Source organism: Ctenocephalides felis, unplaced genomic scaffold, assembly GCF_003426905.1.
Source record: "Ctenocephalides felis isolate EL2017-DRISC unplaced genomic scaffold, ASM342690v1 CF-g0.4_SCAFFOLD_02896, whole genome shotgun sequence".
Lineage (NCBI taxonomy): Eukaryota > Metazoa > Arthropoda > Insecta > Siphonaptera > Pulicidae > Ctenocephalides > Ctenocephalides felis.
In genome coordinates this window covers 1-24,261 of record NW_020539050.1, presented here as the reverse complement: position 1 = coordinate 24,261, position 24,261 = coordinate 1, and the positions used below count along the sequence as shown (strand labels likewise).

Genomic DNA, 24,261 nt, shown 5'->3' with positions numbered 1-24,261 from the left:
ATGTGAGCTTAGAGAACGTCATGGGGAGACAGCATTCGGAGAGTGTCCTCAAACAGAATGTAGACTTAGTGAAAATACGCAAATGTGATGGTTAAGTGAATAATGTGAATCGGGCCCGATGTATGGATAGGTGTTGGACACTGGTTGCGCCGTGGTTAAAGCTAAGTCTAGAATAAGTTGCATGTTTAGAATAGGAAATGTGTTAGAATAAGTAATCGTTCTGTGTAAATATAGATTAGGTAATTAAGTAACGAACAAACGCCTTTTCATTAGTAATATTTAAAGTTTAACCGAAAGATTGGTGGATTGAACCCACTCGGGGGCGTACAATAATTGTTATTCATACCCATTATTGTTCAATAATTATAATTATTGTTTATGCTATATATAATTTACTCCTACTATTATCAACAGCGCCATAAGAGCCTCCGTGGCGCAATTGGCTAGCGCGTTCGGCTGTTAACCGAAAGGTTGGTGGTTCGAGCCCACCCGGGGGCGTGAAGTAGTTACTGGTTATACTCTGAAATATTCAATGCACATTGTTTATACCCAATAGTATTTGATGATTATATTATTCATCATATTAAATATGATGAATTCAAACATCTCCCTTCCGCCTTTTTGTATTATAAACCATCTATGCATTTTAGACATAGTCAGGTATCGTTCATGTTTTATTGAATCACTCTACAAATTGAAAAAGATGAAGAACTTCAACAATCATTGGATAATGCAATGTAAAATATAATTCACTAATGGTTATTTTCCACTAATTTTGAAGAATAAACTGGAAAAATTTTCTATGAATTTATCGAAGAATGGATAGTAATATATGAAGATATGGGGTTAATAAGATTCACCACCAATATCTTAAAAACCAGTAAAGTTTAGCATTGTTCAACAACAATATTTGAAAGTAGAGGGGAAAAGATGTATAACCAGTTATAACCTTGATTCTTATGACTTTGCTATCAGGAGATAAACGGTAATCTTTGAAAATCCATAACAAAAGTATTTCCTTTTGTTGTTAGTTTTTTGGGTTGTGAGCACTGTGATTTAGTTCACGAGGCCTTAATATAAATTTTAACTATTTAATTGTTTTATAAAATGTAATGTTAATTTTGAGTGAGATTCAACACTTTAAAAACTTACATCTGTGTGGGGCACAAATGACCAACTGAACATTGACCACGGCTAAAGATTAAAAAAGACTGGGATTGAATTGTTCCATATTTTTATAGAAAGTGTATAAAACTTCCAGTTTGATTGTATTAACAAAATATGGTCAAACGAATATTGTTATTTTGAATTATATAATTTATTATTATACAAGTAGACTTTGAAGTTTATTGTGTTTATAATACCTCATTGTCGGTACCATTCAAACTATACATCCTTACACTCTTAAAATAAAGTATTCTTTTTTTTATTCTGTAGAAGTTGCTTAGAAATACCTATCTTAGCAAAACAACGTTTGCCGGGTCAGCTAGTGATATATATATTTTAGTGAAGTTTTGTGGATTTCACGCTAGAGCCGGTACTTTTTACCACATTGTACTGCCGCTAATGTGAGGTTTTTGAGCAGATATCCGCTCCCGATGCCTGCTCAAAAACTTCCGCCATCAATAAGCGTCGCGCGACGTTGTGTGTTGTTTGGTTTTTATTGCTGATGGTAATTTCCTTCTGAAATTATAAGCGGGCGCGATGCTGCTTCAGGTCTTTTATTGGATAGGCAAGGTGCTATGGACATCTAGCACCGTTTGGAGCCTAGGAACATCAGGGAAACAAGCATTCCGACGACTCACTTCTTGTTTTTATATTGAGAAGCGCACTTGCTGTACACGATATAATAGTGATAGGAATAGTTAGACTAAGATAAAAGTAAAATCAGGTTTATGTTTGCGTTTAATAGAGTTGGGACCGCCGAATTCAAAACAGTCAGCAATTCCCGAATTTTAAAATAATATGTAGAGTATTTTAATTACTTGTGTTCAATTCTCGCTCTTAGTCTTACTCTAGCAATGCTTTTCTTTTGTTGTGTGTTTTCTGTTTTTACATTGTTAAGTAAACATTGTTGGTAATAAGTAAGTGAATAGGTTTAGGTTGATTAAGAAACAAATGCGTTTATGTTTTACACAAGTCAAGTTTATGTTGAATGTATATTTGTTGTAGTTATAATGTCATTGTCTTTACATTTTGTTAATGTTGCCATTGTTAGAATCGATTAAAAAGCCGTTGATATAAGAATATTAGGATATAGTGTTATGTTTTTTAGTTTTATATGAATAATTGTGATCATTTTATGAGTGTTTTTATGTTATTTACTTTTATTATGTCTGCTAATTTTAATACTTGATAAATCTTTTGTTCACTAAATTTGATAGGTTTAATTAATTATAATCGATTTTGCTATTGTATTTGAATATAGGCTATATATAAGCAATAATAAAAGCAATAAGCCTAGGTCGAAGTTTTAATAGACAGTGGATAAGTGAAGTGGCGTTTTTTTGGTTGGTTATAACACTTTTTGGACAAAAACGTTAAACCTACTAATGTGATCTTACTTTCTGTGAAAAACTGTTGTGAAGTAAATAATTTCGACAGTGCAAGAAAAAATGAAACGCGTGTACGACTACATTATTGGAACATCGTGACCCGAATTGTGGCTCAGGGCGCTGGGGGTCGACGCCTATGCAGATGACATGCCGGATTGAGGAAAAGTCAGCCTACGGGAGGAGAGCAAACCGCAGATCGGACAAGTTGGAATGCGCCATCGACGTCTCATCCGGGGAGCAAACAATAATTATAATTATTGTTTATGCTATATATAATTTACTCCTACTTATATCAAGAAGCGATAAGAGCCTCCGTGGCGCAATTGGCTAGCGCGTTCGGCTGTTAACCAAAAGGTTGGTGGTTCGAGCCCACCCGGGGGCGTAAAGTTGTTATTATTTATACTCTGGAATATTCAATGCATATTGTTTATACCCAATAGTATTTGATGATTATATTATTGATCATATATGTAGTTTACACGAGCCCGGACATTTCTTTAAATTCGAGCACATATTATGTACTACAGTATTGTATATTGGATCGAGAACATATTATTTACAACAATATTGTACATTGGTTCCAACACAAACATGCACTGGATAAAACCCGTGGCTTGTTGGTCTAGGGTTATGATTTCGGCTTAGATATTAAACGTAAGTGGAAAATCATGTGTGAAATGTGTTTATTGAGTAGAACCCGTGGCATGTTGTACATTGGATGCAACACAAATACACAGTGGGTACAACCCGTGGCTCGTTGGTCTAGGGGTATGATACCCGCTTTGGGCGCGGGAGTCCCGGGCTCAAATCCCCGACGAGCCCTGACGTTTCTTTAAATTCAAGTGCCTATTATTTACTACAATGTTGTACATTGTATCCAACACACTGGATAGAACCCGTGGCCCGTTGGTCTAGGGGTATGATTTTGGCTTAGATAATAAACGTAAGTAGCAAAGCATATGTAAAATGTGTTTATTGAGTATACCGCGTGGCTCGTTGGTCTAGGAGTATGATTTCCGCTAAGGGTGCGGGAGGTTCCGGGTTCAAATCCCGGACGTGCCCGGACTTTTCTTTAAATTCGAGAACATATTATTTACTACAATATTGCACATTGGATGCAACATGGGTTACAGATTAGTGTAGATATAAGTTCCATGTTAGAATAAGCAATGTTTTAGGATAAGTGATTATTAAATGTAAATATAGGTTAGTTAATTAATTAACGAACAAACGCCTTTTCATTAGTAATATTTAAAGTTTAACCGAAAGGTTGGTGGATTGAACCCACTCGGGGGCGTACAATAATTGTTATTCATACCCATTATTGTTCAATAATTATAATTATTGTTTATCTATTATATAAAAATAAGTCGGGTTTTCCTTCCTGACGATATAACTCCAGAACGCACGAACCGATTTCGACGATTTTCATTCGTTGGAAAGGTCTCGGACTCCGTGAGGTTTATAGCAAAGAAAATTGAAGAAAATTTTTAACAGAAAAGTGGAAAACACTTTCTTTTTTTACATGCAGCGTCATCTCTGATACTTAGCATTACTACAAACTCATATTTTTTGTTTGACTGCTACTCATTTGTTTGACAACTACTCATTGTTCTCTGCTCAGTTAATTTCATGTGACAAACCGGCATTGTGTTCACTGTGAAATTGTACAAAAAAGTAAAAAATAAGTTATTCATTTCCTAACATTGTGCAAATTTTATTCAATTTCAACAGCAGGCAATGTTTTTCTTAATCTTTTAATCACCAAACGAAATATTACATAAAATGAAACCATCTGGTGGTGAAACGGAGTTCACCCGGTTTGCTAGTGCTATATATAATTTACTCCTACTATTATCAACAGCGCGATAAAAGCCTCCATGGCGCAATTGGCTAGCGCGTTCGGCTGTTAACCGAAAGGTTGATGGTTCGAGCCCACCCGGGGGCGTAAAGTAGTTATTATTTATACTCTGGAATATTCAATGCATATTGTTTATACCCAATAGTAGTTGATGATTATATTATTCATCATATATGTAGTTTACACGAGCGCGGACATTTCTTTAAATTCGAGCACATATTACTTATTACATTATTGTATATTGGATCGAGAACATATTATTTACAACAATGTTGTTTATTGGTTCCAACACAAACATGCACTGGATAAAACCCGTGGCTTGTTGGTCTAGGGTTATGATTTTGGCTTAGATATTAAACGTAAGTGGCAAATCATGTGTAAAATGTGTTTATTGAATAGAACCCGTGGCATGTTGTACATTGGATGCAACACAAATACGCAGTGGGTGCAACCCGTGGATCGTGGGTCTAGGATATGATTTCCGCTTTGGGTGCGGGACGTCCCGGGTTCAAAACCTGGACGAGCGCGGGCGTTTCTTCCAATTCGAGCGCATATTATTTATTACATGGGGGTACAGCGTTTCAGAAGCTGTCACTCAAACCGAAAGTGGACTTTGTATAGTTGTATATAGTTTATAGGAGTGAAGTAAATGTTAATTATTTGTGTGTGAAGTGAATCGGGCCCAATGTATGGACAGGTATTGGGCACTGGTTGCGTCGTGGGTTACCAGTCGTCCCGGGTTCAAATCCTGGACGAGCGCCGGCATTTCTTTCAATTCCAGCGCATATTATTTATTACATGGGGGTACAGCGTTTCAGAAGCTGTCACTCAAACCGAAAGTAGACTTTGTATAGTTTGTATAGTTTATAGGAGTGAAGTAAATTTTAACTGTTTGTGTGTGAAGAGAATCGGGCCCGATGTATGGACAGGTATTGGGCACTGGTTGCGCCGTGGGTTACAGATTAGTGTAGTTTATTGGGTATAAGAATAATTGTTATTTATACCCATTATTGTTCAATAATTATAATTATTACATTATTGTATATTGGATCGAGAACATATTATTTACAACAATGTTGTTTATTGGTTCCAACAAAAACATGCACTGGATAAAACCCGTGGCTTGTTGGTCTAGGGTTATGATTTTGGCTTAGATATTAAACGTAAGTGGCAAATCATGTGTAAAATGTGTTTATTGAATAGAACCCGTGGCATGTTGTACATTGGATGCAACACAAATACGCAGTGGGTGCAACCCGTGGATCGTGGGTCTAGGATATGATTTCCGCTTTGGGTGCGGGAGGTCCCGGGTTCAAAACCTGGACGAGCGCAAGCGTTTCTTCCAATTCGAGCGCATATTATTTATTACATGGGGGTACAGCGTTTCAGAAGCTGTCACTCAAACCGAAAGTGGACTTTGTATAGTTTGTATATAGTTTATAGGAGTGAAGTAAATGTTAATTATTTGTGTGTGAAGTGAATCGGGCCCAATGTATGGACAGGTATTGGGCACTGGTTGCGCCGTGGGTTACCAGTCGTCCCGGGTTCAAATCCTGGACGAGCGCCGGCATTTCTTTCAATTCCAGCGCATATTATTTATTACATGGGGGTACAGCGTTTCAGAAGCTGTCACTCAAACCGAAAGTAGACTTTGTATAGTTTGTATAGTTTATAGGAGTGAAGTAAATTTTAACTGTTTGTGTGTGAAGAGAATCGGGCCCGATGTATGGACAGGTATTGGGCACTGGTTGCGCCGTGGGTTACAGATTAGTGTAGTTTATTGGGTATAAGAATAATTGTTATTCATACCCATTATTGTTCAATAATTATAATTATTGGTTATGCTATATATAATTTACTCCTACTATTATCAAAAGCGCGATAAGAACCTCCGTGGCGCGTTGGTCTAGGAGTATGATTCCCGCTTTGAGTGCGGGAGGTCCCGGGCTCAAATTCCGAGCGAGCCCGGATATTTCTTTAAATACGAGTGCGTATTATTTACTACAATATTGTACATTTGGTCCAACACAATCACGCACTGGATAGAACCCGTGGCTCGTTGGTCTAGGGGTATAATTTTGGCTTAGATAATAAACGTAAGTGGCAAATCATATGTAAAATGTGTTTATTGAGTGTACCGCGTGGCTCGTTGGTCTAGGAGTATGATTTCCGCTTAGGGTGCGGGAGGTCCCGGGTTCAAATTTCGGACGAGCCCGGACTTTTCTTTAAATTCGAGCACATATTATTTACTACAATATTGTACATTGGATGCAACATGGGTTACAGATTAGTGTAGATATAAGTTCCATGTTACAATAAGCAATGTTTTAGGATAACGAATAAACGCCTTTTTATTAGTAATATTTAAAGTTTAACCGAAAGGTTGGTGGATTGAACCCACCCGGGAGCGCACAATAATTATTATCCATACTCATTATTGTTCAATAATTATAATTATTGTTTATCTATTATATAAAAATAAGTCGGGTTTTCCTTCCTGACGATATAACTCCAGAACGCACGAACCGATTTCGACGATTGTTATTCGTTGGAAAGGTCTCGGAGTCCGTGAGGTTTATAGCAAAGAAAATTGAAGAAAATTTTTAACAGAAAAACGGAAAACACCTAATTTTTTACATACAGCGTCATCTCTGATACTTAGCATTACTACAAACTAATATTTTTTGTTTGACTGCTACTCATTTGTTTGACAGCTACTCATTGTTCTCTGCTCAGTTAATTTCATGCGACAAACCGGCATTGTGTTCACTGTGAAATTGTACAAAAAAGTAAAAAATATGTTATTCGTTTCCTAACATTGTGCAAATTTTTATTCAATTTTAACAGCAGGCAATGTTTTTCTTAATCTTTTAATCACCACACGAAATGTTACATAAAATGAAACCATCTGGTGGTGAAACGGAGTTCGCCCGGTTTGCTAGTGCTATATATAATTTACTCCTACTATTATCAACAGCGCGATAAAAGCCTCCGTAAAGTAGTTATTATTTATACTCTGGAATATTCAATGCATATTGTTTATACCCAATAGTAGTTGATGATTATATTATTCATCATATATGTAGTTTACACGAGCCCGAACATTTCTTCAAATTCGAGCACATATTATTTATTACATTATTGTATATTGGATCGAGAACATATTATTTACAACAATGTTGTACATTGGTTCCAACACAAACATGCACTGGATAAAACCCGTGGCTTGTTGATTTAGGGTTATGATTTCGGCTTAGATATTAAACGTAAGTGGCAAATCATGTGTGAAATGTGTTTATTGAATAGAACCCGTGGCATGTTGTACATTGGATGCAACACAAACACGCAGTGGGCAAATCATGTGTAAAATGTGTTTATTGAGATGTGAAAATCATGTGTAAAATGTGTTTATTGAGCATACCGCGTGGCTCGTTGGTCTAGGGGTGTGATTTCAGCTTAGGGTGCGGTAGGTCCCGGGTTCAAATCCCGGACGAGGCCGGACATTTCTTTAAATTCGAACACATATCATTTACTACAATTATGTACATTGGATCGAGAACATATTATTTACTACAATGTGTTGTACATTGGATGCAACACAAACACGCAGTGGATAGAACCCGTGGCTCGATGGTCTAGGGGTATGATTTGGGCTTAGATAATAAACGTAAGTGGCAAATCATGTGTAAAATGTGTTTATTGAATAGAACCCGTGGCATGTTGTACATTGGATGCAACACAAATACGCAGTGGGTACAACACGTGGCTCGTTGGTCTAGGATATGATTTCCGCTTTGGGTGCGGGAGGTCCCGGGTTCAAATCCCGGACGAGCCCGGATATTTCCTTAAATACGAGTGCGTATTACTTACTGCAATGTTGTACATTGGATCCAACACAAACACTCAGTGGGCAAATCATGTGTAAAATGTGAAAAACGCCTTTTAGTAATATTCAAAGTTTAACCGAAAGGTTGGTGGATTGAACCCACCCGGGGGGGGCGTAGAATAGTTGTTATTCATACCCATTATTGTTCAATAATTATAATTATTGTTTATGCTATATATAATTTACTCCTACTATTATCAACAGCGCGATAAGAGCCTCCGTGGAGCAAATGGTTAGCGCGTTCGGCTGTTAACCGAAAGGTTGTTGGTTCGAGCCCACCCGGGGGCGTAAAGTAGTTATTATTTATACTCTGGAATATTCAATGCATATTGTTTATACCCAATAGTAGTTGATGATTGTATTATTCATCATATATGTAGTTTACACGAACCCGAACATTTCTTTAAATTCGAGCACATATTATTTATTACATTATTGTATATTGGATCGAGAACATATTATTTACAACAATGTTGTACATTGGTTCCAACACAAACATGCACTGGATAAAACCCGTGGCTTGTTGGTCTAGGGTTATGATTTCGCCTTAGATATTAAACGTAAGTGGCAAATCCAAAAGTTGGTCTAGGGGTGTGATTTCAGCTTAGGGTGCGGTAGGTCCCGGGTTCAAATCCCGGACGAGGCCGGACATTTCTTTAAGTTCGAACACATATCATTTACTACAATTATGTATATTGGATCGAGAACATATTATTTACTACAATGTGTTGTACATTGGATGCAACACAAACACGCAGTGGATAGAACCCGTGGCTCGATGGTCTAGGGGTATGATTTGGGCTTAGATAATAAACGTAAGTGGCAAATCATGTGTAAAATGTGTTTATTGAATAGAACCCGTGGCATGTTGTACATTGGATGCAACACAAATACGCAGTGGGTACAACACGTGGCTCGTTGGTCTAGGATATGATTTCCGCTTTGGGTGCGGGAGGTCCCGGGTTCAAATCCCGGACGAGCCCGGATATTTCCTTAAATACGAGTGCGTATTACTTACTGCAATGTTGTACATTGGATCCAACACAAACACGCAGTGGGCAAATCATGTGTAAAATGTGAAAAACGCCTTTTAGTAATATTCAAAGTTTAACCGAAAGGTTGGTGGATTGAACCCACCCGGGGGGGCGTAGAATAGTTGTTATTCATACCCATTATTGTTCAATAATTATAATTATTGTTTATGCTATATATAATTTACTCCTACTATTATCAACAGCGCGATAAGAGCCTCCGTGGAGCAAATGGTTAGCGCGTTCGGCTGTTAACCGAAAGGTTGTTGGTTCGAGCCCACCCGGGGGCGTAAAGTAGTTATTATTTATACTCTGGAATATTCAATGCATATTGTTTATACCCAATAGTAGTTGATGATTGTATTATTCATCATATATGTAGTTTACACGAGCCCGAACATTTCTTTAAATTCGAGCACATATTATTTATTACATTATTGTATATTGGATCGAGAACATATTATTTACAACAATGTTGTACATTGGTTCCAACACAAACATGCACTGGATAAAACCCGTGGCTTGTTGGTCTAGGGTTATGATTTCGCCTTAGATATTAAACGTAAGTGGCAAATCCAAAAGTTGGTCTAGGGGTATGATTTCCGCTTAGGGTGCGGGAGGTCCCGGGTACAAATTCAGGACGGGCCCGGACTTTTCTTCAAATTCCAGCACATATTATTCACTACAATGTTGTACATTGGATGCAACACAAACACGCACTGGGTAGAACATGTGGTTTGTTGGTCTAGGATATGATTTCCGCTTTGGGTGCGGGAGGTCCCGGGTTCAAATCCTGGACGAGCGCGGGCATTTCTTCCAATTCGAGCGCATAATATTCATTACATGGGGGTACAGCGTTTCAGAAGCTGTCACTCAAACCGAAAGTAGACTTTGTATAGTTTGTATAATTTATAGGAGTGAAGTAAATGTTAACTATTTGTGTGTGAAGGGAAAAAACAAGTGCATGTCAGATTGAATTTTACGGTTTATTAAAATTGCATGAAAAGCTTACAAAAGTGTACAGATAATTAAATAATTGCTTACAAAAAACCATACATAATCGAGATTCTAATGTGCGTTTGTGGAATCAAAAAAATGTCTTACATTTCAATCAAGATATAGAAGCGAATATGGAATCGGACAGTAAACCATCAGAAATCCCAAAACTACGAAAGACCGTTATTGGATCCAGCAAATACAGCAAGATACCTCGCGAAGAAGGTCGGACCAATATGTTTACATCGGAAAAGGTCTCGCTGCGTTCAACTTCATCAGTTTCTGACTCAAGACAGGAAGTAATATCATCTAGTAATAATGCATCTACAAGCCTCACTCAACCACATTCTGATGTCAAGAAACCTCCTAATTCATGGCAAGTAGTCAATTTCAAAAAAAGAAAAACTTCATTTGAACCATTAGGAATAGATGTCAAAATTCAAAACAAATTTTCGGCCCTTTCAACAATAGACACAGCTAATGATGACAACTTAGTTAAACCGGCCCCAGTCAGTAAGCCCCCTCCAATATTTATTTACGGAGTTGACGATATTAATGATATGTTAGGTCAATTAAATGAAATAATTCCGCATGATCAATATTTCCTGAGAAGTTTAGCTAACAATACATTTAAAATTCTATGTAATTCTGTCGACCATTTTCGAACTTTATCCAGACATCTAAAAGAAACTAATGCCGTATATCATACATATCAATTAAAAGAAGAGAAGGCTTATAGGGTTGTTCTTAGAAATGTACACTGTTCGACAAGCACAGATGCAATTAAATTAGAACTATTAAAACAGGGTCATGTCGTACGTAATATCCTAAATATTAGACATAGAATAACAAAAGAACCTCTTAATATGTTTTTTGTTGATCTGGAACCAAATAGAAATAACAAAAATATTTATAACATTTATAAATTATTCAACTGCATAATACGCGTCGAACCACCGAGAAAGTCCAACAACATTATACAATGCACTCGCTGTCAACTCTTTAATCACACCAAAAAATACTGCAATAGACCATTTGCTTGCCTAAAATGCGGTGACAATCATAATACTAAAGCTTGTACCAAAGATCCGAATGCTCCGGCTTGTTGTTATTTTTGCGACGGTGCTCATCCAGCTAATTATCGCGGTTGCTCATACTTCCAAAAAATTAAAGAACAAAGAAACAAAACTCCAGTAAATCAATCAGTCATAAATCCAAATCCAAATAACCAAAATTTTAATAATTCTAATAATTCTAATTCTAATAATAAAATAAACAACATTTCTCCGGCCTTAAATCCAACAATTCAAAATTCATCCTATGCAGACATTGCAAAAAACAATTACTCTGCTTCTAATCATTCACCTTCAAATCCCGATTCTGATTCTCTAGCAACACTTATTTTAGAATTTAAAAATATCTTCAATCAGCTTTTGCAACAGAACACCATAATAATAAATATGTTATCCACGTTAGTCAACAACAAAAGCAATGGCAAAAATAATTAAAATTGCTGAATGGAATGCCAACGGTTTAATACCTCACAAAAATGAAGTAGAATGTTTTTTAAAGTTAAACTTAATAGATATCTTATTAATCTCAGAAACTCACTTCACTGAAAAAAACTACTTTAAAATTTATAACTACACTACTTATAATTCAAATCACCCAAGTGGCAGGGCTCGCGGCGGTTCGGCTATATTAATCAAAAATAATATAAAGCATTTTGTTCTACCAAATATTTCTGATGATTTTCTACAAGCAACTCAAATTTCTGTTGAAACAAATTTATATAATTTTTGTGTTTCTGCTGTTTATTGTCCACCAAGATTCAAAATTTCTTGTGCTCAGTTTTCTTCATTTTTCTCTCAATTAGGTAATAAATTTATCATTGGTGGTGACTTTAATTGTAAACATATTGCCTGGGGTTCTAGACTGACTACAGCCAAAGGAAAGATTCTTCATGCAGCCATAGGGCAAAATAACCTCTCCTTTATTTCAACTTGCAGTCCAACTTATTGGCCTTCTGACCCTACTAAAGTTCCAGACCTTTTAGATTTTTTTATTGTGAAAGGTATTGATCTTTCAAATCTCAATGTTGAATCTAGTTACGATCTCTCTTCAGATCATTCTCCAATACTTGTGACGTTTAGCACATTTCCTACTACAGTTATCAACAATCATATTCTACACAACAATCTTTCTAACTGGATTCAATTCAAATCCATACTTGATTCAAAATTATTTCCAAAATCTAGGCCTACAAGCGTTATTGATATAGAAAATAATATAGATTATTTTTCTGAGATTGTACGTGAAACAACCAAGCAGATCACCCCGAACATTATTCCAAGAAATGATAATCTAATAATTCCGCAAGAGATTAAGAAGCTAATTGCACAGAAACGAAGAGCAAGACGTACCTGGCAACATTCTCATCTACCAACGGATAAGACATCGCTCAATCATCTCAATAACACGCTGAGGAAAAAAATGAAAGAATGGAAGAATTGTACATTCAGGTCGTATATATTGCAGCTAAATAGATACGATAATTCCATATGGAAACCAATCAGAAACAAAAGTAAACCCCTACAACAAAACCCTCCTCTGAAAATAACCAACCAAAACGGATTCATTTGGGCAAAAAGCAACGAAGAAAAAGCGGAGGCATTTGCTGATCATCTAAGTAGCATTTTTAGCGCTCGAAATATTTCCCAGAATAATTTAATTAACAATTTCGTAAATCAACCCATACATTCTACACCGTTGGGACATTTTTCACCAAATGACGTCTTATGTGAAATAAAAAGGATAAAAAATAGATCTTCGCCGGGTATGGATAAAATTACTCCAAAGATGTTAAAAGAATTGCCTACGAAAGGTATTTTATATATAACAAATATTTTCAACGCCATACTTCAATACAATTATTGGCCCACAGCGTGGAAGACTGCAGAAATTATTATGATCGCTAAACCAAACAAAAACCATCACACTGCTAGTTCATACCGTCCTATCAGTCTTTTATCGATATTATCGAAATTTTAGAGAGGCTTTTGTTGCAGAGATTGTCAGAAGATCATCCGAATGATAGTTGGATTCCTCACCATCAGTTTGGCTTCAGAAAAAATCACTCTACAATTCAACAATGCAACAGAACGGTGTCTCGTATTCTTGAAGCCATGAATAGAAAGGAACACAGCGTAGCCGTATTCTTAGATGTTAGTCAGGCTTTTGATAAGGTTTGGCACTCAGGACTCCTATATAAAATCAAAACAACTTTTCCAAACTACTTCAATATCTTAAGCTCATATTTGCTTAATAGAAAATTTAGAATCAAAATTAAAGATGTGACTTCGAGCATCAGAAATATAGAATGCGGGGTACCACAGGGCAGTGTGCTAAGCCCTGTACTTTATCTTCTTTTCACAAACGATATGCCCACAGATGATCTTCTAACCATATGCACTTACGCCGATGACATAGCAATTATTTCATGCAATTCCGATATTAGAACAGCAACTTGTCAGTTACAAAATTATTTATCTAGTCTCGAAAAATGGTTTTTAGATTGGAATATCAAAATCAATATCGAAAAATCTCAGCACATAATTGTTTCTCTAAAACATCACAACAGTCCACCTATCATCATGAACAATTCAATAATTCCACTATGCAATTCTGTTAAATATTTAGGCATGCACATTGATTCGAAATTGACATGGAGAACGCACATTGAATATAAAAAGAAACAAATCCAACTGAAAATGAAAGATTTTTACTGGCTTTTTGGGAGGAAATCTGAAATCTCTCTCGATAACAAGGTACTTTTGTATAAAACTATCATAGTGCCCATTTGGACTTATGGAATCGAACTATGGGGTTGCTCATGCAAATCTAACATAAACATCATTCAAAGGTGCCAGAATAAAATTCTGCGTATCCTTACTAATGCGCCTTGGTATATTTCGAATTTTTGCCTACATAAGGATTTGAAAATCTCAACAGTCAACGAAATGATCAAGATTAGAAGTTCATCTTTCAACAACAAATTAATCCAGCATACAAATCCTACAATTCAAGCGATTCAGAGACCGATAAGAAGATTGAGCAAGAAATGGCCTTCCGATCTACCAAACACCTAGCCCAATGTCTGCACGCGTCCTGACGTAGTACGCGGCATACATCATCACGTCATCGTTCATTTATGTTATTATTTTTGTATTACTGTTTTATTTAATTTTTATTTTAACTTTTTTCATTTTATATTCAATGTATTGCATTTTTTGTTTTTTTTGTATTTTTTTTGCTCATATCAATTTTGTAAATAAGACATTAAAGTCTTGATTAACAAAAATAAATTGTAACAAAAAAAAAAAAAAAAAAAAAAAAAAAAAAAAATTTGTGTGTGAAGAGAATCGGGCCCGATGTATGGACAGGTATTGGGCACTTGTTGCGCCATGGGTTACAGATTAGTGTAGTTTATTGGGTATAAGAATAATTGTTATTCATATCCATTATTGTTCAATAATTATAATTATTGGCTATGCTATATATAATTTACTCCTACTATTATCAACAGCGCGATAAGAACCTCCGTGGCGCGTTGGTCTAGTAGTATGATTCCCGCTTTGGGTGCGGGAGGTCCCGGGTTCAAATCCCGGGCGAGCCTGCATATTTCTTTAAACACGAGTGCGTATTATTTACTACAATGTTGTACATTGGATCCAACACAAACACGCAGTGGGCAAATCATGTGTAAAATGTGTTTATTGAGATGTGAAAATCATGAGTAAAATGTGTTTATTGAGTATACCGCGTGGCTCGTTGGTCTAGGGGTGTGATTTCCGCTTAGGGTGCGGGACGTCCCGGGTTCAAATCCCGGACGAGGCCGGACATTTCTTTAAATTCGAGCACATATTATTTACTACAATAATGTATATTGGATAGAGAACATATTATTTACTACAATGTTGTACATTGGATGCAACACAAACACGCACTGGATAGAACCCGTTGCTCGATGGTCTAGGGGTATGATTTGGGCTTAGATAATAAACGTAAGTGGCAAATCATGTGTAAAATGTGTTTATTGAGTATACCGCGTGGGTTACAGATTAGTGTAGTTTATTGGGTATAAGAATAATTGTTGTTTATACCCATTATTGTTCAATAATTATAATTATTGTTTATGCTATATTTAATTTACTCCTACTATTATCAATAGCGCGATAAGAGCCTCCGTGGCGCAATTGGCTAGCTCGTTCGGCTTTTAACCGAAAGGTTGGTGGTTCGAGCCCACCCGCGGGCGTAAAGTAGTTACTGTTTATACACTGGAATATTCAATGCATACTGTTTATACCCAATAGTATTTGATGATTATATTATTCATCATATATATATATATATATATATATATATATATATATATAATTTGCACGAGCCCGGACATTTCTTTAAATTCGAGCACATATTATTTACTACAGTATTGTATATTGGATCGAGAACATATTATTTACAACAATGTTGTACATTGGTTCGAACAAAAAGATGCACTGGATAAAACTCGTGGCTTGTTGGTCTAGGATTATGATTTCGGCTTAGATATTAAACGTAAGTGGCAAATCCAAAAGTTGGTCTAGGGGTATGATTTCCGCTTAGGGTGCGGGAGGTCCCGGGTTCAAATCGCGGACGAGCCTGAAGTTTTCTTTAAATTCGAGCAAATATTATTTACTACAATGTTGTACATTGGATGCAATACAAACACGCATTGGGTAGAACATGTGGTTTGTTGGTCTAGGGGTGTGATTCCCGCTTTGGGTGAGGGAGGTCCCGGGTTCAAATCATGGACGAGCGCGGGCATTTCTTTCAATTCGAGCGCATATTATTTATTACATGGGGGTACAGCGTTTCAGAGGCTGTCACTCAAACCGAAAGTAGACTTTGTATAGTTTGTATAGTTTATAGGAGTGAAGTAAATGGTAACTATTTGTGTGTGAAGTGAATCGAGCGCGATGTATGAACAGGTATTCGGCACTGGTTGCGCCGTGGGTTACAGATTATTGTAGTTTATTGGGTATAAGAATAATTATTGAGTATACTCTTTATTATTCAATAATTATAATTATTGTTCATGCTATATATAACTTACTCCTACTATTATCAAGAAGCGATAAGAGCCTCCGTGGCGTAATTGGCAAGCGCGTTCGGCTGTTAACCGAAAGGTTGGTGGTTCGAGCCCACCCGGGGGCGTAGAATGTTATTATTTATACTCTGGAATACTCAATGCATATTGTTTATACCCAATAGTATTTGATGATTATATTATTCATCATATATGTAGTTTACACGAGCCCGAACATTTCTTTAAATTCGAGCACATATTATTTATTACATTATTGTATATTGGATCGATAACATATTATTTACAACAATGTTGTACATTGGTTCCAACACAAACATGCACTGGATAAAACCCGTGGCTTGTTGGTCTAGGGTTATGATTTCGGCTTAGATATTAAACGAAAGTGGCAAATCATGTGTAAAATGTGTTTATTGAATAGAACCCGTGGCATGTTGTACATTGGATGCAACACAAATACGCAGTGGGTACAATCCGTGGCTCGTTGGTCTAGGATATGATTTCCGCTTTGGGTGCGGGAGGTCCCGGGTTTGAATCCCGGACGAGCCCGGATATTTCCTTAAATACGAGTGCGTATTACTTACTACAATGTTGTACATTGGATCCAACACAAACACGCAGTGGGCAAATCATGTGTAAAATGTGAAAAACGCCTTTTCATTAGTAATATTTAAAGTTTAACCGAAAGATTGGTGGATTGAACCCACCCGGGGGCGCACAATAATTATTAATCATACCCATTATTGTTCAATAATTATAATTATTGTTTATCTAATATATAAAAATAAGTCGGGTTTTCCTTCCTGACGATATAACTCCAGAACGCACGAACCGTTTATAGCAAAGAAAATTGAAGAAAATTTTTGACAGAAAAGCGGAAAACACTTTCTTTTTTTAGATACAGCGTCATCTCGGATACTTAGCATTACTACAAACTAATATTTTTGTTTGACTGCTACTCATTTGTTTGACAGCTACTCATTGTTCTCTGCTCAGTTAATTTCATGTGACAAACCGGCATTGTGTTCACTGTGAAATTGTACAAAAAAGTAAAAAATAAGTTTTTCGTTTCCTAACATTATGCAAATTTTTATTCAATTTCAACAGCAGGCAATGTTTTTCTTCATCTTTTAATCACCAAACGTAATGTTAACATAAACTGAAACCATCTGGTGGTGAAACGGAGTTCACCCGGTTTGCTAGTGCTATATATAATTTACTCCTACTATTATCAACAGCGCGATAAGAGCCTCCGTGGCGCAATTGGCTAGCGCGTTCGGCTGTTAAACTAAAGATTGGTGGTTCGAGCTCACCCGGGGGCGTAAAGTGGTTACTGTTTATACTCTGGAATATTCAATGCATATTGTTTATACCCAATAGTATTTGATGATTATATTATTCATCATAAATATATAATTTATATATATAACCCGTTGGTCTAGGGTTATGATTCCCGCTTTGGGTGCGGAGCTCCCGGGTTCAAATCCCGGACGAGCCCTGACATTTCTTTAAATTCGAGTGCCTATTATTTACTACAATGGTGTACATTGGATCCAACACAAACACGCACTGGATAGAACCCGTGGCTCGTTCGTCTAGGGGTATGATTTTGGCTTAGATAATAAACGTAAGTGGCAAATCATATGTAAAATGTGTTTATTGAGTATACAGCGTGGCTCGTTGGTCTAGGAGTATGTTTTGCGCTTAGGGTGCGGGATGTCGCGGGTTCAAATCCCGGACGAGCCCGGACTTTTCTTTAAATTCGAGCACGTATTATTTACTACAATGTTGTCCATTGGATGCAACATGGGTTACAGATTAGTGTAGATATAATGTTTTAGGATATGTGATTATTAAATGTAAATATAGGTTAGTTAATTAAGTAACGAACAAACGCCTTTTCATTAGTAATATTTAAAGTTTAACCAAAAGGTTGGTGGATTGAACCCACCCAGGGGCGTACAATAATTGTTATTCATACCCATTATTGTTCATAATTATATTTATTGTTTATGCTATATATATAATTTAAGTGGCAAATCATGTGTAAAATATGTTTATTGAGTGGAAACCGTGGCATGTTGTACATTGGATGCAACACAAATACGCAGTGGGTACAACCCGTGGCTCGTTGGTCTAGGGGTATGATTCCCGCTTTGGATGCTGGAGGTCCCGGGTTCAAATCCTGAACGAGCGTGGGCATTTCTTTCAATAAGAGGGCATATTATTTATTACATGGGGGTACAGCGTTTCAGAAGCTGTCACTCAAACCGAAAGTAGACTTTGTATAGTTTGTATAGTTTATAGGAGTGAAGTAAATGTTAACTATTTGTGTGTGAAGTGAATCGGGCCCGATGTATGGACAGGTATTGGGCGCTGGTTGCGCCGTGCGTTACAGATTAGTGTAGTTTATTGGGTATAAGAATAATTGTTGTTTATACCCATTATTGTTCAATAATTATAATTATTGTTTATGCTATATATAATTTACTCCTACTATTATCAAGAAGCAATAAGAGCCTCCGTGGCGCAATTGGCTAGCGCGTTCGGCTGTTAACCGAAAGGTTGGTGGTTCGAGACCACCCGGGGGCGTAAAGTATTTATTATTCATACTCTGGAATATTCAATGCATATTTTTTATACCCAATAGTATTTGATGATTATATTATTCATCATATATGTAGTTTACACAAGCCCGGACATTTCTTTAAATTCGAGCACATATTATTTACTACAGTATTGTATATTGGATCGAGAACATATTAATTACAACAATGTTGTACATTGGTTCCAACACAAACATGCACTCGATAAAACCCGTGGCTTGTTGGTCTAGGGGTATGATTCCCGCTTTGGGTGCGGGTGGTTTAAATCCCGGACGAGCCCTGGCATTTCTTTGAATTCGACTGCCTATTATTTACTACAATGTTGTACATTGGATCCAACACAAACACACACTGGATAGAACCCGTGGCTCGTTGGTCTACTAGGGGTATGATTTTGGCTTAGATAATAAACATAAGTGGGAAATCATATGTAATATGCAATTGGCTAGCGCGTTCGGCTGTTAACCAAAAGGTTGGTGGCTCGAGCCCACCTGGGGGCGTAAATTAGTTACTATTTATACTCTGAAATATTCAATGCATATTGTATATACCCAATAGTATTTGATGATTATATAATTCATCATATATATATATATATATATATATATATATATATATATATATATATATATTTGTAAATTTTTTTAGCAGCCCAACAGTCGAATTAAAAAAGATTAAATAACAAAATTATTTATTCCATTATACGTTTCGACACTTGATGTGTGTCATCATTCAGTAATCTGAAAAACATTTAACATAAATGCACAAGTGATGATAAATATAAATATATAAAAGGAAGAAATTATACATACCAAACCAGGAAAAACAAAAAACATTAATTATGATGTGAAAATTGATATTAACACTAAATTTGTGTAAAATAATAAAAAACTATTATTAACAAAAGAGACATAGGAGGAGCACATATTGCCCTCCTATATTTATGTTACATCAGAAAGTGTTGTGTGTACTATTCAAGGCTAAACATACAACTCAGCGCAGTGTAAGCCACGCGCGCGTATGGGAGTGGGAGGAGTAGCAAGAACGAAAGGGAAAGGAAAAAACAGAGAAGAAATATAACGAATGAAAGATTCTAAACTGTATTGAATTACTTTTCATGAAATTAATAATTACTTTGTAACTATCATGTAAGAGATGAGATGAACTATAATAAGAACTATATATATATATATATATATATATATATATATATATATATATAGCTGGGCACCGTTAATCAAATAGTTAACTTCGTTAATCGTTAATATGCTACAAAAAAAGTTAACTTCGTTAAACGTTAAAGCGTTACATTTCGGAAGAATTAACGCAAGTTAACGTTAATCGTTAATCCGTTAATATGTGTAAAATTACATTTTTATATCGTTGCGTTAGTGAACTTAAAAAACTTATTAGTTTAGGTTCTGGAAGTTAACAGGTTATGAATAAAACAAAATACTTGTATAATTCAAATGTGTAATTTAACCCCTCGCGCGTTTTATGCACACTTCCGTGTGTATAAGGAAAATGGCACAATTATCACATACCGTGATAACGCTATTGGTCAACTTTCCGTTTTTATGATTGCATATTGTTTTTACAAATTTTTTTTTCTAAATAAAGGGAAAGAGTTTTTTTTATCTTTCCGTAGGGCAAGTTATAGTAATCGCAAAAAAATCGAAAATGAAAATTTTTGCATTTCTCGACGTTTCAAAGGTTTCTGAATATTTTGGCATACCTTAGAAAAAATGGATGTATGTGTGTGTGTGTATGTATGTGTATTCGGATACAAATTTTCGTCGACGATTTCGGGAACACGGATCAACCGATTTGAATAATTCAAAAAACATTCGATTCGTATTGATAAGAAGACGTGCTGATTAGTTTTTGGCAAAGGCAGGTCTAGCCGTTCCGAAGATATGGGGCAAAATTGAGCCAAAAACGGTAACTCAGTTTTTAAGAGAACGGAGCGTCCGATTTTAATAATTCAAAAAACATTTCACTTGTATTGACAAGATGAATAATCGATAAAATTTTGATGCAGGTGGGTCTAGCGGTTTCGGAGATATGAAGGAAAAAGTAAAAAAATGAGAGATTTGGCGGTCAAAAATGATCATTAGACATATGCACATCAAATTATCAGATATTTTATAGAGATTTTAACAATAAGTATAAATTTTATTCACATTCCTATGGGTTCCGTACCAATGTTTATCCTTTAGACAGCGACGCGGCGCTTACGCGCTTCATATTTTTTTTTTTTTTTTTTTTTTATGTAGTTGTAAAAATATAATTTAGATAAATTGACAAATTTTGTCTCTATGCAGTCCTAAAGCAGTAAAATTGCTTTGAAAAAAAGTTCAGATCTTCCAAAATATGTCAAAATAAAGAAAACATTTTTTTTTTCAAAAAAATTAATTTTTTGTCGAATAGTTTATAGTTTCTCAAAAATCTTATTTTTTCGAAGTAAATTTTTTTCAAAAATGTTAATCGTTTTTAAAAAAATAATAATTTTAGGTACGGAAAGTACCAGCAATTTGCCTTAAGGAACGATGCCTTAATTGCCTTAAGACAGAATTCCATTTACAGCTATTTTTGGCGAAAAATAGGAAACGCGCGACGGGTTAAGCGTCGGGCATAAGGTGCATATTCCCCTTCATGAACATTAACATGTTGAAGTTCTCGTCTGAAAGCGAGGCTCGTTTTGGTGTCAAAATGTCTTTACCCGTGGAACACAAACGTTCAACTGCAGCGCTTGAAGGTATAGCAGTATTGTATTTAATAAATAGATTTATGAATATCTGTTCCCCGAGGATTGCAGCATCGTTGAACGAGTCTTTTGATTTCATATCCAGCCACATTTTAACGAGAATTTGCGCTTTATTAACTTCCCGTAGGGCAAGTTATAGTAATCACAAAAAAATTGAAAATGAAAATTTTTGCATTTCTCGACGTTTCAAAGGTTTCTGAATATTTTGGCATACCTTAAAAAAATGGATGTATGTGTGTGTGTGTCTGTGTGTGTGCGTGTGTGTATGTATGTGCGGATACAAATTTTCTTCGACGATTTCGGGAACACCGATCAACCGATTTGAATAATTAAAAAAACATACGATTTGTATTGATAAGGAGACGTGCTGATTAGTTTTTAGTCAGGTCCAGCCGTTCCGAAGATACGGGGCAAAAAGTGCCAGAAACGTTACCTCCGTTTTTAAGAGAACGGAGCGCCCGATTTTAATAATTCAAAAAACATTTTACTTGTATTGACAAGGTGAAGAACCGATCAAACTTTCATAAAGGCAGGTCTAGCGGTTTCGGAGATCTAATGAAAAAAGTAAAAAAAAGCCATTTGGCGGTCAAAAATGATCATTAGTCATATGCACATCAAATTATCAGATATTTTATAGAGATTTTAACAATAAGTATAATTTTGGTTTACATTCCTATGGGTTCCGTACCAATGTTTACGCGTCATACGTCGACGCGGCGCTTACGCGGTTTGATATCTCGTCTTTATGCAGTTAAAGCAGTACGATTGCTTTGAAAAAAAAGTTTAGATCTTTCAAAATATGTCAAAATAAAGAAAACCTTTTTTTTTTTAAAAAAAAAATTTAAAAAAAAACTAAAAAAAATTTTTTTTTCAAAAAAAAGTAATTTTTTGTCTAATTGTTTGTCAAAAATCTTATTTTTTCGAAGTAATTTTTTTTCAAAAATGTTAATCGTTTTTAAAAAAATAATAATTTTTGGTACGGGAAGTTCCAGCAATTTGCCTTAAGGCACGATGCCTTAATTGCCTTAAGACAGAATTCCACTTACAGCTAGTTCTTTAAAGAGTTTGTAGCTCTTTGGTTTTTCTATAGACTGAGTGACAGAATTGAAAAAGTCTTCCTTCTCGTCATCATCGTTGTTACTCGCATTGCTCCCTCCGCCACTTAAACTATCTCTGTCCTACGAATTTTCCGCTGCTTCTTGCCATAAGGCATCTTCTACCTTTTTTTCCGTGCATTTTCTTACTGCATTCCTCTCTACTGCTGTCATACGTTTCCAGCCACATTAACCGAAACTTTGGGTGAAATGCCGCGGCAAGTTGGCACTGTTCATCATTCAGGAGTAGTCCAAATCTTTTCTCTATGCCGTTTGATAAGGCATTGGCTAAAGCTGTGCCGTGCGGTAAATAGTAGGCATTGGGTTAACGATTACGGACTTCTCGCATTTTAACGGAAGTTAACGTGTCCGTTAACATTTTTAAAAGTTAACTTAAAAGTTAATCCGTTAATCAAAATGTTAACTTCGTTAATTAACGATTAACGGATTAACGAGTTAATGCCCAGCTATGTATATATATATATATATATATATATATATATATATGTAGCGGGTTGCCAACACGCATAGCGGCTTGTCAACACGCATCACATGTCTCTGGACAGATTGGCCCATATAGTGACAGCACTGAGAAAAACAAAAGGAAATTCAAGTGTCAGATCAGATCTCGTTTTTGTTTCCTCAATGTTCGAAATGCCAAAATTATAATTCTTAACTTTTTTCCTTTTTTTATTATAAATACTGAAATAACATCTACGTTTTTGTAAATGATCAATATAATCACACATAGTGTTATTACTATTGTCATAATAAACAATATTCGTAGTATAGAGAACACGAGTTTCTTTAGTGGTGACCGCAAACGTGAATTAATAGCACGCATATAGAAGGAAAGAAGGTAAGAAGATCAAGACACATTTAGAAGTAACAAAAAAAAATTGAAGTCTCATGAATTATTAAGAAAAGAATTTTTAAAAAAATATATAATTAATATAAATGGCTCACAACCGCCATAACTCTAAGAACATTCTAATCCTACAACTGAGACTCCGACCACGCACTTCAAGATCAACAACAACACGTGCTCAATAAATCACTTATTATCATGGTAAATAAGTCGATAATAAGCACCATGGCAGCAGACAGGGAGCAAACATTTGGCAACCGCCACATACACTCAACCGCTAACTCACCCAGCGAAGGCCACATACAATCAACCGCTAACTCACCAGCGAAGGGCCACATACAATCAACCGCTAACTCACCAACGAAGGCCACATACACTCAAACGCTAACTCACCAGCGAAGGCCACATACACTCAACCGCTAACTCACCAGCGAAGTGTCAAATATACTCAG

General features: G+C 35.9%; 9 non-coding genes across 9 annotated transcripts; all 9 read left to right on the top strand.

Moving 5' to 3' along the window:
• Positions 1-424: 424 nt before the first annotated feature.
• Trnan-guu lies at positions 425-498 on the top strand. The gene has a single exon. It is a non-coding gene; the product is annotated as a tRNA-Asn (tRNA).
• Positions 499-2,863: 2,365 nt separating this feature from the next.
• On the top strand, positions 2,864-2,937 carry Trnan-guu. The gene has a single exon. It is a non-coding gene; the product is annotated as a tRNA-Asn (tRNA).
• Positions 2,938-3,306: 369 nt separating this feature from the next.
• On the top strand, positions 3,307-3,377 carry Trnap-ugg. The gene has a single exon. It is a non-coding gene; the product is annotated as a tRNA-Pro (tRNA).
• Positions 3,378-4,429: 1,052 nt separating this feature from the next.
• Trnan-guu lies at positions 4,430-4,503 on the top strand. Its single transcript has one exon. It is a non-coding gene; the product is annotated as a tRNA-Asn (tRNA).
• Positions 4,504-8,180: 3,677 nt separating this feature from the next.
• Positions 8,181-8,251, top strand: Trnap-ugg. Its single transcript has one exon. It is a non-coding gene; the product is annotated as a tRNA-Pro (tRNA).
• A 963-nt stretch (positions 8,252-9,214) lies between these two features.
• Positions 9,215-9,285, top strand: Trnap-ugg. The gene has a single exon. It is a non-coding gene; the product is annotated as a tRNA-Pro (tRNA).
• Positions 9,286-14,932: 5,647 nt separating this feature from the next.
• On the top strand, positions 14,933-15,004 carry Trnap-ugg. The gene has a single exon. It is a non-coding gene; the product is annotated as a tRNA-Pro (tRNA).
• A 1,506-nt stretch (positions 15,005-16,510) lies between these two features.
• Trnan-guu lies at positions 16,511-16,584 on the top strand. The gene has a single exon. It is a non-coding gene; the product is annotated as a tRNA-Asn (tRNA).
• Positions 16,585-18,992: 2,408 nt separating this feature from the next.
• Trnan-guu lies at positions 18,993-19,066 on the top strand. The gene has a single exon. It is a non-coding gene; the product is annotated as a tRNA-Asn (tRNA).
• Positions 19,067-24,261: the final 5,195 nt, after the last annotated feature.